This window comes from Eriocheir sinensis, chromosome 38 (genome assembly GCF_024679095.1).
Source record: "Eriocheir sinensis breed Jianghai 21 chromosome 38, ASM2467909v1, whole genome shotgun sequence".
In the NCBI taxonomy this organism is placed as follows: Eukaryota; Metazoa; Arthropoda; class Malacostraca; order Decapoda; family Varunidae; genus Eriocheir; species Eriocheir sinensis.
In genome coordinates this window covers 15,019,930-15,036,217 of record NC_066546.1, presented here as the reverse complement: position 1 = coordinate 15,036,217, position 16,288 = coordinate 15,019,930, and the positions used below count along the sequence as shown (strand labels likewise).

The 16,288-nt window shown below is 46.3% G+C and overlaps 2 protein-coding genes across 4 annotated transcripts in view; both read right to left on the bottom strand.

Moving 5' to 3' along the window:
- The window catches only part of LOC127008747 (uncharacterized), a 59,075-nt gene extending 50,911 nt beyond the window's left edge, over positions 1-8,164 (bottom strand). The window contains exon 1 of the mRNA XM_050881104.1: positions 6,666-8,164. The gene's annotated coding sequence lies outside the window, so the exon portion shown is untranslated. The remainder of the gene's footprint in view (positions 1-6,665) is intronic.
- Positions 1-16,288, bottom strand: part of LOC127008748 (tRNA-dihydrouridine(16/17) synthase [NAD(P)(+)]-like) — a 112,487-nt gene that overhangs the window by 93,860 nt on the left and 2,339 nt on the right. The gene's annotated exons all lie outside the window — the stretch shown is intronic.

Sequence of the window (16,288 nt, the reverse complement as noted above, 5' to 3'; positions counted from 1 at the left end):
CACACCCCTTCCCCTCCCCCCCATAAGACCATTCCCCCAAATCACGCCAATTATTTGTTAAAGAGAAACGCGAAGGAGAAGAGGAGGAGAAAGAGGAAGATAGCAAAAGAGAAAGAGGAGATGGGGAAGGAGGGGAGAGTAAGGGGAAGGGAAGAGAAGGGTTAGGAAGGGAAGGGAAGGGAAGGGAAGGAAAGGAAGGGAAGGGAAGGGAAGGGAAGGGAAGGGAAGGGAAGGGAAGGGAAGGGAAGGGAAGGGAAGAGAAGGGAAGGGAAAAGCTGAGAAAAGAATGGGAAGGAAGGGATGGAAAGAAAAGGAAAGGGAAATAAAAAGGAGGGGAGGAAATGGGAAGGGAGAGAAAGGGAAGGAAATGAGAAGGAAATCGCAGAGAAAAGATGGAAAGAAAGAAGAAAAGAAGAAAAGAAGACTAAGGATGAAAAAGAAGAGGAGGAGGAGGAGGAGGAGGAGAGACACAGACAGACAGACAGACAGACAGACGGACGGACAAACAAACGATTTATTATTACTATTTACACATTTAAGCGAGGCCAAACATCATTCGCTTCAACATTTACAATCAACACAACACAACACAACACACAAGAACAACAACAAAAAACACAAACAACACACGTAATCATTTCCACCGACAACACAAACCCGGACTCAAATTAAACACCGAACGAAAACAAAAAAAAAAGAAACACTAATAAAAAATAACAAAAGAAGAAAACAATAACAACAATAATGATTCCACAAGAGAGAGAGAGAGAGAGAGAGAGAGAGAGAGAGAGAGAGAGAAAAGTGAAAAAAAAAGTTGAGGAAAAGAGAAAAAAAGGTTGGCGAGAGGAGGAAAAAAAGCTTACCAACGAGAAAAGGAGAAAAAAAAGAGGAAGGAAAAGACTAACACTGAGAAATGACGTCACTAATTCCCTCATATCCTTCTGTGGCCTTTGGAAATACTTGAAGTGGGAGCCTAAAAGCGTCTGCGGATACCTACGTTTGATAAGGCTTTCGGTAGAGGCTGTGTTAGTATGTCCATGGGTAGTTATATGCGTCTAGTGATAGTTTAACAAGGCTTCTACACCACTAACGTCAAAAACACTCATTAGAATCCGACTATTACCCTGGAAATAGTTGTGGGAGCCTACTGATAACAAGGCTTTCGTAGAGGCTGTGTTAGTATGTCCATGGGTAGTTATATGCGTCTAGTGATAGTTTAACAAGACTCCTGCACCACTAACGTCAAAAACACTCATTAGAACCCGACTATTACCCTGGAAATAGTTGTGGGAGCCTATTGATAGCAAGGCTTTCGTAGAGGCTGTGTTAGTATCTCCATGGGTAGTTATATGCGTCTAGTGATAGTTTAACAAGACTCCTGCACCACTAACGTCAAAAACACTCATTAGAACCCGATTAATCCCTTTTGTGAACTTTGGAAATACATGTAAGACCCGAAAGTGGGAGAATTTACCTTAGACTTCATCGTGAGTATTCAAGCGGAGCAAAAGCAGCGAGGCGTTCAAGATAGATAGTGAGGGACGCGCGTTGGCTTATACAAGGATTGGTGTGCCTGCCTTTCCCTAGCTGTGGGCGGCGTGAGTGGGTGGCGGTGATGGAGAGGATGGTTGAGGAGGAGGAGGCGGAGATGGAGGAGAGGATGGTTGGTGGTAGAGAAGGAGGAGAAATGGAGGGAGAGGTTCAGATGGTACAGGAATAAAGAGAGAGGTATGAAAAGGGGGATATAGGAGGTAGAAAGGAATGATAAGGAAGAGATAGTAGGAATAAAGAAAGGCAGGAAGAGGAGAAAATAGAAGAGGTACGGTAGAGAGAAGATAAGAGAAAGGTAGAATTAGGAGAGAGATAGGAAAAGGAGGGAACAGGAGAGGTAGAAAGGGAAGATAAGAGAGAGATAGAAAGAGGAATAGAAAAGAAAAGGGAAAGAAATGAGGAAATGAAGAGAGGGAACAGAAAAAGAAGAAAAGAGAATCAGGAGTGAGTTAGCAAAAAGAGAAAATAGGGGAGGTAAAAATGAGAAAAAAAGAGGAAAAACAAAAATAGAAAACAAAATCAAGAGCGAGTTAGCAGAGAGGAAAAAAAAGACGAAAAATAAAAGTTAAGAAAAAAATCACTTATTCTAAACAACAAAAACAACAACAACGAGGAGGAGGAGGAGGAGGAGGAGGAAGAGGAGGAGGAGGAGGACAAAAAAAAAAAACTTAGGTCATTCTAGTAAAGCATCATCAGAAATTAGGTCACTTTTGGTCACGTCTTCCCTGGAGGAGAAGGAGGAAGAAGAAGAAGAAGAAGAGGAAGAAGAGGATGAGGAGGAAGAAGAGGAAGAGGAGGAGGAGGAGGCGGTAATAAAGATCTTGTCGTTAACGAGATACTGAAGTGAGTCAACATTTACTCACCTAACGATGAGTAAAACGAGTAAGATTCATGACACACACACACACACACACACACACACACACACACACACACACACACACACACATATATAGGAGAATCGAGGTTATTTTTTTCTTCCTTTTCTTTGTTCCGATTTCTGAGTTGAAAAAAGAGAAAAAAAGGAAGAAAAAAAAAAACGAGCGAACTTGTCTTGTCCCTTGTTGACTTAGAGCGAGAGCGAGAGAGCGAGAGAGAGAGCAATAACCGCCTCTCCAGCTTACGACAACTAAACAATACAATTTCATGTCTCTCTCTCTCTCTCTTCCCTTTCCTTTCCTTTCCCTTTCCTTTCCTTTCCTTTCCCTTCCCTTTAATTCCCTTCCTTTTCTTTCCTTTTCTTTCCCTTCCTTTTTCTTCCCTTCCCTTTCCTTCCCTTCCCTTCCCTTCCCATCCATTTCTTTTCCCCTAACTCTTCCTCTCACCCCTAACCACCAACACCACCATCACCATCACCACCACCACCACACCAACACCACACCGTTTAATCATCCTATCCTCATCCTCACTTCACTTTCATACAAATCACCTCACTGTTCCGGCCTCCAAACACTCATCTCACTCACCTCTCATCCACTCATTACCTGACTCATGGCCCAGGTGAACAAGCGGGTAAATTAACAGATGCAAGCGCTATTGCCACTCATCTTCATCACGCCTATAAACAAACGCTTTGGCTCGTAACGTACAAGTATCATAAACATTGCCGCTTCCTCTCTTGTTATCTCTCTCTCGTTTGTCGTTGTTGTTTTTATGTTCACTGTTTTCTTTCTGAACTTGCTAACTATTTGTGTTTCTCTACTTCTCTTTCTTGGCTTCGTTCCTGCATAAGGCTTTTTTCTACTTTAGCTCATCCTTCCTTTGCTGTTCAATTTCCTAACGCAAGAGTTACATCGAAATTTTCACTCTCTCACCCCTGGAACAGCCTTGATTCCTTCTTCTACTCAAGCTCATCTTTTTGCTGTCTAATTTCCTAATGCAAGAGTTACATCGAAATTTTCACTCCCTCATTCCTAGAACAGCCTTGATTCCTTCTTATACTCAAGCTCATCCTTTTGCTGTCCAATTTCCCAGTGCAAGAGTTAACCCGAATTTTCACTCTTTCATCCCTTCTCACATCTAAATTCCGGGACACACTCTATTCCTTCCTCTACTCTAGCTCACCCCTTTGCTGTCCAATTTCCTAATGCAAGAGTTAACCCGAATCTTTAGTCTTTCATCCTTTTCACAGCTAAACTCTGGAAATAACTTGCTTCCTTCTAATCTAGCTCATCCCTTTCTAGTCCAACTTCGTGATGCAAGAGTTAACCAGAATCAGCACTTTTTCATCCTTTTTCACAGCAAAACTCAGGAGCAGCCTTGATTGCTTCATCTTCACCATTATCATCATTGCGCCCCTCTTCCTCTGCACGCCCCCCTTCACCTCCATCATCATCATCATCATCCTCATCACCAAGCCCTCGAAATAACTCCCACCACGTTAATTAAACACCTCTGATTCTAAATTTATACAGCGCACACCCTAATATTCTCTCTCTCTCTCTCTCTCTCTCTCTCTCTCTCTCTCATTTATTCATTTATTCTACCACCACCACCACTATCACCACCACCACCACCACCACCACCCTCACCGCCACCACAAACACCACCAGCCTCATCACCACCACGCCCGCATTGTCCCAGGGTTGGTGTTGGTGATATTGATTGCTTTGTCATTACCATAATTACATCACCAAACGACACACCAAACACCACCACCACCACACAACACCACACAACACCACCAAAACATATTCTTTTGTTGGTGGTGGTGATGAGGGTGTTGTTGTTGTTGGTGGTGGTGGTTGTGATGGTGGTAGTAGTAGTAGTAGTAGTAGTAGTAGTAGTAGTAGTAGTAGTAGTAGTAGGAATAAAGAAATTAACAGCAATATGCAAAGCAGTTGAATTATTATGTATGTAAAATTGCAGTTTCTCATTATCTAATCAGCTCGGGCGAGAAAAATATAAATAATAAAAAATAATATAAATAAAACGAGATGGGACAAGCCGCGCGAAAAAAAATAAAAAAATAAATAAAAAAATGAAAATAAAAGCTATCCCCAGGAGTCAACGCAGCGCGAGGAAGTCCAAATTAAATTCTCACAAGTTAAGAAAAGTTTGATTTCAAGCGGAGAAACACACTCGGGACTTCTGCCTCCCGATTCCCACGACCCAAGACCAGGTGAGAAGAGGAGGAGAAAGGTGCAATTAATAGATCAATATACCTGTTGGAAGTGGTGATGATGGTGGTGGGGGTGGTGGTGCATGGTGGTGGTGGTGGTGGTGGTGGTGGTGGTGATGATGGTGGTGGTGGTGGTGGTGGTGGAGGTTGAAGTTGGAGTAATGGTAGTAGTAGTAGTAGTAGTAGTAGTAGTAGTAGTAGTAGTAGTAGTAATAGTTAGTGCATATAGAGAAAAAAATAATAAAATGGAGTAATAAGAAAACAACAACAATCGCCTAATCACCCAATCACAAACACACGTACGTACACACACACACACACACACACACACACACACACACACACACACACACACACACACACACACACACACACACACGCACACACACACACACACTTTCATAACACCAAACACAGCACCATAACTTTCAAACACGTACACACACACACGTACACACACCACCACCACTACTACTACTACTACTACTACTACTACTACTACTACTACTACCCTAACTTCAATCCCTTAACTAAGACAATCCAACACCCCAACGAAAGAATCACTTCCCCGTTCCTTTTCCCTTCCTTCAATCCTCCTCCTATTCCTCCCTTCCCCTCATCTTCCCCATAATCCCCCCCTCCCCCCCTCCCTTCATCCCTGTCATCCTTCATCACCTCAATACGAGCTACAATTAAGCCAATTTTGCGGGGCTAACAACCCTATTCAGGCGTAACAATACCTTCGTTTCGCTACTAAATAAAAAAGTGCCCCCTGGAAAACCACGCGAAATTGAATCAACCTCGCCTTTATGCACAAAATCTGGGTGTCTATTGATGGGTTTCCGTATTACTTAGTGTTTTTTTTTAGTGGGAGAGGGAAAGGGAGAGAGAGAGAGAGAGAGAGAGAGAGGGAGGGAGAAGGTGAGAGAGAGAGGATTTAACAGAAAAGCAATTATACACGGACATTCAACGTAAAAAGGATGTCTATTGATGGGTTCCCGTATCACTTATTGTTTTTTGAGTGTGTGTGAGAGAGAGAGAGGGTGAGAGAGAGGGAGAGGGTGAGAGAGAGAGAGAGAGGGTTTTACAGACAATCAATCACACACACACACACGGACATTCGGACGGACGGAGGGAAGAATAAACTTTCCATGAATTTTAAAATGTTATACACGGGTGTCAATCGGGCGTACAATCGCTGTTTCCCATCATCAAAGCTTTTAATTACATCCGCCCCGTGTGTGTCTCTGTGTGTGTGTGTGTGTGTGTGTGTGTGTGTGTGTGTGTGTGTGTGTGTGTGTGCTCATTATCGTCATTTAGGTCATCACGATATCGAAATCTTAAGCGGCTGAGTCTTAATATCGCGGCCCATTAGACGAACGCCTCCTAATGATGATGACAAGGATGATGATGACGCTGATGACGCGGTGGTGGTGATGGTGATGATGGTGTTGGTGACGGCAATGACACCCACACCCACACCTCAGCCTCCCGCCTCCTTGCACAATAATGATGATAGTGACGCTGGCGCTGATGCGGCGGTGATAATAATGGTGATGATGACGGTGATACACACACACACCTCCGCCTTCCCAGAACGATAATGATGATGGCGGTGATGCAGTGGTGATGATGACGGTGACGACACACCCCTCGCCCCCCACACAAAAATGTCACCACCCGCCCCCCGTCACCACACAGGCGGCCGGGCACCACCACAGCGCCCCTCACCGTCACGAACACACACAGTCACACACATTGCCGCCGCCGCCGCCTTCGCCCCGTGACGCAGGGCGGCGGGGTCGCGTCACGCGGCGGCACCTTCGGCGGGGCCTCCGTCAGCGCGGGTCGGGGCGGGAGTCCTGCCGTGCGCCACACAGGCACGGGAAGGTCATGGCCCGGCGGCAGCCCCGGCCCGCCCCTCACGCTGCCGCCACAGCAGCGGCAGCACGCGGCCCACGGCGGGGCCCGCACACAGCACGCACAGCATTACCCGAGTGGTCACGATAATGACGGACGCGAGTGAAGCGGACAGACGACAGGGACGCAGGGGTGGCCGCAGCCTTTCTCTCACAGGGCCAAAGGCGCACTGACACGCGCGCCCTCCACGCTGCCAATATTCCAGCCTGGAATGCGGCGTCCAGGCAACCGGCGTGATGCCACAGGCCGCCGGACGCTCGCAAAACACTAGTATACATGTGCGTGCGCACACGCACATGCGTCCTCTTACCTACACAACACAACACGCTAAAAGTTTAACTTAAAAAACGTCTGGCTGAAATCAGCATCCCGCAGGTGGGCACGCTGGGGAGGGGGGGCAGGGAGGGGGCGTGCACGCGGCAGGGGGCGGGGGGAGGAGGGGGGGGCCGCGTCCTGCAGTCCGGGCAAGATTTACATGTATGTTATTATCCCCGCACGTGGAGGCGAGGGCGGGGGGCGGCACGCACGTCCCCTTCATACACCCGCCCGACACGCAACGCCCGGCACGCACACACGCACACGCCGACACACACACACACACACACACACACACATCTGCCCGTCACATCCGTATCTAGTGACGCCAGGGGGACGAGGATGAGTCACTGAGACACCCGCCCCGCCGGCCGTCAGGTGTCTGGCCCGGATCACCTGCACATTAATTAAGCGTTTATAGCCGTGTATCCGGCCCCTAAACCCTGGTGATCCCTTGCTGAAACGTCGGGCAAGCAAGAGTGAACGTGCGAGAGGCAAGAAGAGTGAACGTGTAGCCGGGAAAAGTGAGCGAATCCATCCACTTCAACCGCACAAAAGAGACGAGAAAAACACCCCAATTCCGCGACCTAAATCTGCTTGGGACTGTTAAGAGGCCCGGCCGAGACCCAGCCACGGCCTTCTAGGAGTGCATGAGACAGCGACCGCCAGGGGAAGGAGGCGGATTAGGGCACAGGGCGAGAAGGGATATGAGGGACACGTATATAGACAAGAGGAAGACCGGAAAAATACGAAATAACGACCCGAAATAAAATGAAAATAATGAACTAAATGTTAACTTTCTCCCCCTCTTTCTTTCTCTCTCTCCCCGTTTCGGTCTCCATTTTAACTAGAAAGAAAACAAAAGGAAGGAAAAATACAAAAAAAAAATAGATATAATGAAGTAATTTTTCTTCCATCTCCCATTTTCTCTCCCTCCCTTTCTGCCTTCTTCCTTCCCTTCCTCTCTACTGCCTTCCTGTTCATTCCTTTTCACTCTCTCTCCCTCCTTCTCTTCCTTCATCACCTTCCTCCTTCCTTACAAAGCGAAGACTGAAGGGAAGAAGAAAAAGGACCACCGAGGAAAAGGGAGAGAGGGGAGGGAGGAAAGGGAGGGGACACAGAAGCAAGGGAGAGGTAGGGAGGGAGAGAGGGAGACAGAGAGAGAGAGGCCCATTCGTTCTCAGAGGGTGACAAACTAGACCTGGCATGACAATCAATAGCTGGTGGGACTCTGGGATCCATCTGATGCCTCACTAATGCCCGGGGATCAGAGGTGTTCAGAGGTATAAGCTAGGGGGGGGGGGGGGTGATGGGTGAGATACAGGAGAGTTATAGATAGAGAAGTGGGGAGTGGCAAAGAAGGGAAAGGAAGGGAATGGTATGTAAGAGTGGTGAAGGGAAGGGAAGGGAAGGGAAGGGAAGGAAGGGAAGGGAAAGGATGGGAAGGGAAAGGTAGGGAATGGGAAAGGAAGGGAAAGGAAGGGAAGGGAAGGGAAAGGAAGGGAAGGGAAAGGAAGGGGACGGTATATAAGAGTAGGGAAAGGAAGGGGAGGGGAGGGGAAGGAGAGGAAAGGAAGGGAAAGGAAGGGAAAGGAAGGGAAGGGAAGGAGAAGGAAGGAAAGGGAAAGGAAGGCGACGGTATATAGGAGTAGGGAAACGAAGGGGAGGGGAAGGGAAGGGAAGGAAAGGAAAGGGAAGGGGGCGATATATAAGAGCAGGGAAAGGAAGGGAACATTATATAAAACGGGATGCGAGTAAAAATGAGGGGAAGGGAATGGAAGGGAATCAAAACAAGGAGGAAAAAAGAAGAAAACAAAGCGAGGGTGTAACACGAGATAAGTCCAACATCGAAATGACACTAAGAAAAGCCTTGAGGATAATACTACTACTTCATTAAGGGAGTGAGAGAGAGAGAGAGAGAGAGAGAGAGAGAGAGAGAGAGAGAGAGAGAGAGAGAGAGAGAGAGAGAGAGAGAGAGAGAGAGAGAGAGAGAGAGAGGGATGAAGGAGTTAGAATAGGAATACAAATGAGGAATAGAGGAAGGGAGCGAGGGAGCGAAGGAGGAGGAGGAGGAGGAGAAGGAGGATAGGAGACAGACAAGAGATATGAATGAGCAAGTAAGGAAGCGAAGGAGGAAAATAAGGGATAGACTAAATGTGTGTGAATGGTTGTCAAGGGAAGTAAGGAAAAGAGAAAGGAAGAGAAGAAGAAAGGAGGAAAATAACAGAAGAGACTAGAGAAGCGAATGGCAATCAGAACAGGTGAAGAAAGGAGGAAGGGGAATGAAGAAGAGGAGGAGAAAGAGGAGGATAAAAAAGAATAGAGATATGAATGGCTAACAGAACGAAAGAGGCGTGAAGAAGGAAGAGGAGGAGGAGGAGGAAGAAGAGGAGGAAAAGTCTGGAAAGTTTCGTTTAGTCGGCGCAACATCTGTGGTCATACGCCGGAGAGACAGGAGGGGAAGGAATTATAGAGGAAGAGGAGGAAGAAGAGGAATAGGAGGAGGAGGAGGAGGAGGAAGAAGAAGAGGAGGAAAAGTCTGGAAAGTTTCGTTTAGTCGGCGCAACATCTGTGGTCATACGCCGGAGAGACAGGAGGGGAAGGAATTATAGAGGAAGAGGAGGAAGAAGAGGAATAGGAGGAGGAGGAGGAGGAGGAAGAAGAGGAGGAAAAGTATGGAAAGTTTCGTTTAGTCGGCGCAACATCTGTGGTCATACGCCGGAGAGACAGGAGGGGAAGGAAGTATAGAGGAAGAGGAGGAAGAAGAAACATGGAAACATGGACTAGCAGGCAGCAGAAAGCCTGTTGGCTCATTACTAGGCTGCCTGCGTTCAGTGATTTAATCAATCCGTTTGCCACAGAAGTGGCTTGCAGGGAAGGATTAAAGCACTTGTGTACCTACTCTTGGGAACGTTCAGTTCACTCCTGTTGCAGCAAAGTGGCGATCAATGCGTTTCTTGAAGGAGTTGATGGTCTCTGCGCTAACCACTTCTGCAGGAAGGCTGTTCCAGTGGCGAACAACTCTATTCGAGAAGTAACTCCTGCCGATGTCGGTATTGCATCGCTTTGCTTGAATTGTTTTTCCGTTGTTTCTTGTTCTCAGGTTAGTTTGTAGCGTGAAGAGTTTGGAGTGATCAACGTTGCTGAGCTTGTTCAGGTACTTAAAGACTTGTATCATGTCTCCCCGCAGTCGTCTCTTTTCCAACGTGAAGAGGTTGAGTCGCTCGAGTCGTTCTTCATAGGGTTTCGTCCTCAGTGATGGTATCATCTTCGTGGCGCGGCGCTGTACTCTCTCAAGTAATTCAATGTCTTTCCTGTAATTAGGAGACCAGAATTGCACGGCGTATTCCAGGTGGGGCCTTACCAGCGAATTATACAAGGATAACATAACTCCCGGCGTCTTGTATTCGAAGTTCCTCGATATGAACCCAAGCATTGTATTGGCTTTCTTACAGGCGGACTTGCAGTGTTTTGTTTGTTTCATGTCACTGCTGATGGTGACCCTGAGGTCTCTTTCCTCTTGCACAACATGTAGTGGTTCGCCACCCATGTGGTATGTGTGGTTGCTGTTTCTGGATCCGATATGCATTAGTTTACATTTGGTAGTGTTGAAGGACATCTGAAATTTTTCAGACCACCGAGTGATCAGGTTCAGGTCTCTCTGGATAATTTCGCAGTCTGTCGTCGTGAGGGCCTTCCCACCCACCTTTGTGTCGTCGGTAAATTTTGAAAGATTGGATTTTAATCCTAGTTCTAGGTCGTTGATATATATGATGAAGAGTATGGGTCCCAGCACTGACCCCTGTGACACTCCACTTGTGACCGGAGCCACTCAGGCCTGTCCGTTGAGTACAACTCGTTGTTTTCTTTCAGTGAGCCAGTCTTTGATCCACGCTGTCAGATCGTCGCCTAATCCCGCCGACTTAAGTTTCTTGAGGAGTCTTTCATGTGGCACTTTGTCAAAGGCTTTCTGAAAGTCTAGATATATAACATCGCTGGGGATATGATTATCCCAGTTTTCATAGATACCTTGGAAGAAGTCCAATAAATTGGTTAAGCATGAGCGCTTGTTCCTGAAACCGTGCTGAGCATCGGAAATGATGTTGTTGTCTTCAAGGAACCTAACGAGTTTGTCTCTGATGATCTTCTCGAGGATTTTTCCGGCCACTGAGGTCAAGCTGATTGGTCTGTAGTTTAGGGCCACACTTTTGTCTCCATTTTTGTAGATCGGTGTTACGTTCGCTTGTTTCCAGTCTTTCGGGACTTTGTTTTGTTGTAGTGACAGATTGTAGATGGCGGTGAGTGGCTTGAGGATTTGCTGCTTGAGTTCCTTGAGCAGCCTGGGTGACAAGTCGTCGGGTCCGGTAGACTTGTTTGTCTCGAGTTTGTCTAGGTACTTTTTCACATCCCGTTCGTCGATTGTACCAATTTCTAGGGGAGTGATTCCCATCGGTGGGGAAGGGCTCTCGGGTACGGACTGGGTATTCTCGACCGTGAACACAGACGCGAAGTTCCTGTTTAGGATTTCGACCATTTGTCTACTGTCCTGTGTTAGTACGTCACTTTCATCTTTTAGGGGACCGATATTGCTTTTTGTCTTCTTTTTGGTTCTTATATACGTGAAGAACTTTTTCGGGTTGGACTTGGCTTCGCGTGCAATTTGCTTTTCATAGTCACGTTTACTCTGGCGAATGAGTGTTCTGCAAGCTCTGAGGCTTTGATGGTACTGTTCGCGTGCCTCGTCAGTGCTGTTTTCCTTTAGCAAGTTGTATTTTCTCTTCTTCAAATTAATCGCCCGTCGAACTTGGGTAGTCATCCACGGTGTGCTTGTGGCATTATTTGTTCTCCTTGTCTTCATGGGAACAGTCGTTCTCTACCTCCAGGAGTTTGTTCTTAAAGCCGTTCCACGCGCCGTCCACCGGAGTGAGGTTCATGGGTTCCCAAGTTGTCTGGGTTATCAGCTCACGAGCGAAGTTAAAATTGGCTTTTTTGTAGTCTGGAATCTTGGACATGTTTTCGGTGAGTTCATGGTCTGTTCTGATTTTTAGGCGAATTAGGTGATGGTCGCAACCATCCAGTTTTTCGCCGACTCGACATTCACGTGTGAGATCTGAATCACTCACGAGTACTAGGTCTAATAAGTTATTTTCCCTCGTCGGTTGGGTAACAATCTGAGTAAGAAAATTGTCCTCTAACATTTCGAGCAATCTGTTACCCTCCCGATCTCCAATCATCGTGGTCCAGTCAATGTTGGAACAGTTAAAGTCCCCGATAATGACTGACTGTTTGTTTTGTGTTATGGTGTGAATTTCCTCGTACAGCGCTTCGTCGTCCGCTGCTTGTTGCTTTGGAGGTCTGTAAACGGTTCCAATCGTTATTTTGTTGTACTTGCTAGTCTCCAGTTCAACATATACAGTGTCATATTTCTCTGAGTCTTCTTTGGTTATTTCCACGGCAGGGTATTTGTTCTTGACGTAACAGATGACACCTCCTCCTTTCTTGTGAAGTCTGTTTTGTAGAAGCTCTCGTATCCCGGAATTGAGAATTCGGTCATTAGGTGGTCAGAGGTGGCCCACGTTTCGGTGATGGCAATCACGTCCGGACTTTCTACGTCAACATAGGCAAGTAACTCATCCCGTTTGGGTATTAAGCTCCGCGCGTTGGTGTATAGGACAGAAATGTCCTTCTTGACTTCAACGCTTCGCGGCACAGTAGTCTGGTGTCTGCTTGTGTTCACTGTTGGGGCCTTGGTGTGTAATGAGCGGTCCCTACTGGTTGGTTGTTTACGATACTTTGGTGCCCCTCCGCGCTCGGAGTTTTTTGAGTACAAAAGTACCTCCTCGTTCAGCAACCTACCAAGCCGTGCTGAGCCAATCGCATTGAGGTGAAGACCGTCAGGACGGAAAAGGTCGGGGATATCATAGAAATGATCCCACTGACTTGCGAACGAAACTTCCTCGTTCTGGCAGAGGTGCTTCAATCTGTTGTTGATGTTCGACGCCTTTCTGTGGAAGCCTGTGAAGGCGTTGATTCTCGGAAGAATCCCTGAGACAATGATGTGGCTTGACTTTTCCTTGAAGCGGCGGATTACTCGTCGGTAGTCAGCTATAATTTCCTCCGTGGACATTGTTTGGACGTTGTTCGTGCCAGCGTGCAAAACAAAGAGTGTGTCCTGCTCCGTGCGGTCTGAGACGAGGTCTACCGCTTCTTTTATATCTTGTAGTTTTGCACCAGGAATACAGTAGCGTCTTCTGTTCTTGATACTTCGTCCACAGAACTCAGTCAGTTGTTCTCTAACAATGCTGTCACCCACCAGTTTTATGTTAACCTTGGTGTTGATTCTTGATCCGTTGAAGTGTGATCCGTCTTCACAGGAGACGGCTGGGAGATGGTCTTCCGTCTACGCCTGCAAACTAGGGGTAGGAGGAGGAGGTGGAGGAGGAAGAAGGAGGTGAAGAAGGAAGAAGAAGAAGCAGGAGAAGAAGAAGAAGAAGGAGATGATGATGATGATGATGATGATGATGAGGAGGAGGAGGAGGATGAGGAGAAAGAGGAGGAAGAGGAGGGAAGGGGGAGGAGGAGGAGGAGGAGGAGGAGGAGGAGGAGGAGGAGGAGGAGGAGGAGGAGGAGGAAGAATGAGAGGAAAAAGAAGATGAAGAAGGCGTAGAAGAAGCAGAGGAGGAGGAGGAGGGAGTGGAGGAGGAGGACGAGGGGGACGAGGAGATGGATGAGCGGGCAGCGGAGGTGGAAGCAGAAGAAGAAGAAGAAGAAGAAGAAGAAGAAGAAGAAGAAGAAGAAGAAGAAGGAGAAGAAGAAGCAGAGGAGGAAGAGGAGGAGGAGAGGGAAGAGGAGGAGGAGGAGGAGGAGGATGGGGACGATGAGGAGGGGGGGGAGGAGGAGGAGGAGGAGGAGGACGTGGGGGACGAGAAGGAAATGGATGGGCACGCAGTGGAAGCGGTAACACAAGTAGAGGAAGAAGAAGATGAAGAAGAAGAAGAAGAAGAAGAAGAAGAAGAAGAAGAAGAAGAAGAAGAAGAAGAAGAAGACCTCACCTTGCGGGCCATGGCTCTCGTCCGGACCCCTGGGACGGTGGAGGAGAGGGAGGAGGGAGATGAAGAAGGGGTGGGGTCCGTCGGAGTAAGAGAAGAAGAGGAAGGCAAAGGAGAAGAAGAGGAAGAGGAAGAAGAAGAAGAGGAAGAAGCAGCGGGGGTGAGAGCGGGTAGAGGGGGACGTTGGTTCAACGCTTTAAGGCACTCGGTTAAACCCCTCTCTAAATCTGAGATCTTCTTTTCCATTTGACAGTGTCTACATGACTCCGCCCCCTTATCAAAATATTGTGGGGCGAAGCGTCCTTTGCACCCGGAGGAGGAGGAGGAGGAAGAAGAGGAGGAAAAGTCTGGAAAGTTTCGTTTAGTCGGCGCAACATCTGTGGTCATACGCCGGAGAGACAGGAGGGGAAGGAAGTATAGAGGAAGAGGAGGAAGAAGAGGAATAGGAGGAGGAGGAGGAGGAGGAGGAGGAGGAGGAGGAGGAGGAGGATAAGTAACACCCAAGACATGTGAGTAAGTGACTATCAGAACAAGTCACGTAATCTCTTTTAAGCAGCTTACTGAAGATGCTGACTAGGCCTATGAGGAGCTTCCCTGCCATTCCGGGAGTTGAGCTTAAGATGGGTTCATACTAGACGGGGGTAGCCTATCACCTCGTCTGTCTGTCTGTCTATCTTTCTGTCCCATTGAGAGCGATAGCAACCTCGGTGATGGTGATGATGATGATGATGATGGTGATAGTTGCCATGGTGTTAAGTTGTAGGTATGAGAAAATGTAGGCACCGTGTCAATGAATGAATAAGAAGAAGAAGAAGAAGAAGAAGAAGAAGAAGAAGAACGAGAAACAGGGATAGTTGCCATGGTGTAAATTTCAAGGTATAAACAAACGAAGTCACCGTATAAATTAATAAAGAGTAATAAGAAGAAGAACAAGAACAAGAAGAACAAGAACAGGAAACAGGGAGAGTTGCCATGACATTAACGTGAAGATACAAGCAAAAGTGAGAACCGTAAAAATGAAATAAAAACAATAAAGAACTAGATGCTGCTGATGATGATGATGACAAACTTAGGTAAGATACACATCACCGTCTGACAAGAGAAAAAAAACACGTGAAGTTTAACATGAACAAGTAATAATTCAATAAAAAGGAGAACAAGAACAAAATGACGATGATGTAACACTTAAATAAGGTTCAAATCACCTCAAAACAACAACAACAACAACCAAAAAAGCTGTGGAGAGATCTTACATATACAAAAGTTACCCCAAAATATCTTAAACTTTGCCCCAAAACATCGCTTTATAAATTCCTACCCTGAAACACACATATTCTTATCTTAATCAACCGAGAATTTCAAACAACAACCTTACATATACAAATAGGAAGGTACGGGAGACGGCATCTGTATATATAAGAATCGTACCTTAATCAAGCGGGAATTTCAAACTACCATAATCGTTCAATATCAAATGTGAAGGTGAGGTAAGGGAGAGACTTCACCTGAATATATTAGGCTTACCTTCTTCCCCTCGCGGGTGTTAGTTTGGCAAGAACGACCGGAATTCACTTACCTGGAGGAGGAGAAAATAACAGGTGTAAAAATATGTATCTGTACACACACACACACACACACACACACACACACACACACACACACACACACACACACACACACACAGTACATAAAAGAAACGTACTAATTACAAAGCGAAAATAACCGCTAAATCGTGTAGTCAAATCAGGCATTTAATTCCCGTAGACTTATTCACTTTTTTTTTCTGCATCCGTCAACTCGAGAATGCGCATGAAATAAATAATCATGAAGACCTAAGAAGAAAAGGAAGAGATAGAATAATAAGAACAAGAGTGAGATGAAGAAAAATTAGAAAACAGGAGGAGGAGGAGGAGGAAGAGGAAGACTGGTCGCCAAGTACCAAACTCTTTTATTCATGACGTTCGTAACCTTTGGGTCTTAAAGGTGATCGCAACTGAAGTAATTCCCCCGCCACTGTTACCACCACCACCGCTACTACTACTACTACTACTACTACTACTACCACTACTCTTACTACTACTACTACTACTACTACCACTACTCTTACTACTACTACTACCACTACTCTTACTACTACCACTACTACTACTACTACTATCATGCATTCTGCCCAAACCAAAGTCCCCAAGAAACAATGATTGGTTGGTAAAAGTCCTAGGCCAATTATTATTATTATTATTATTATTATTATTATTATTATTATTATTATTATTATTATTATTATTATTATTACTTATTTTCTCTCTTTCTGTTTACCTTTCAAACTGCCTCA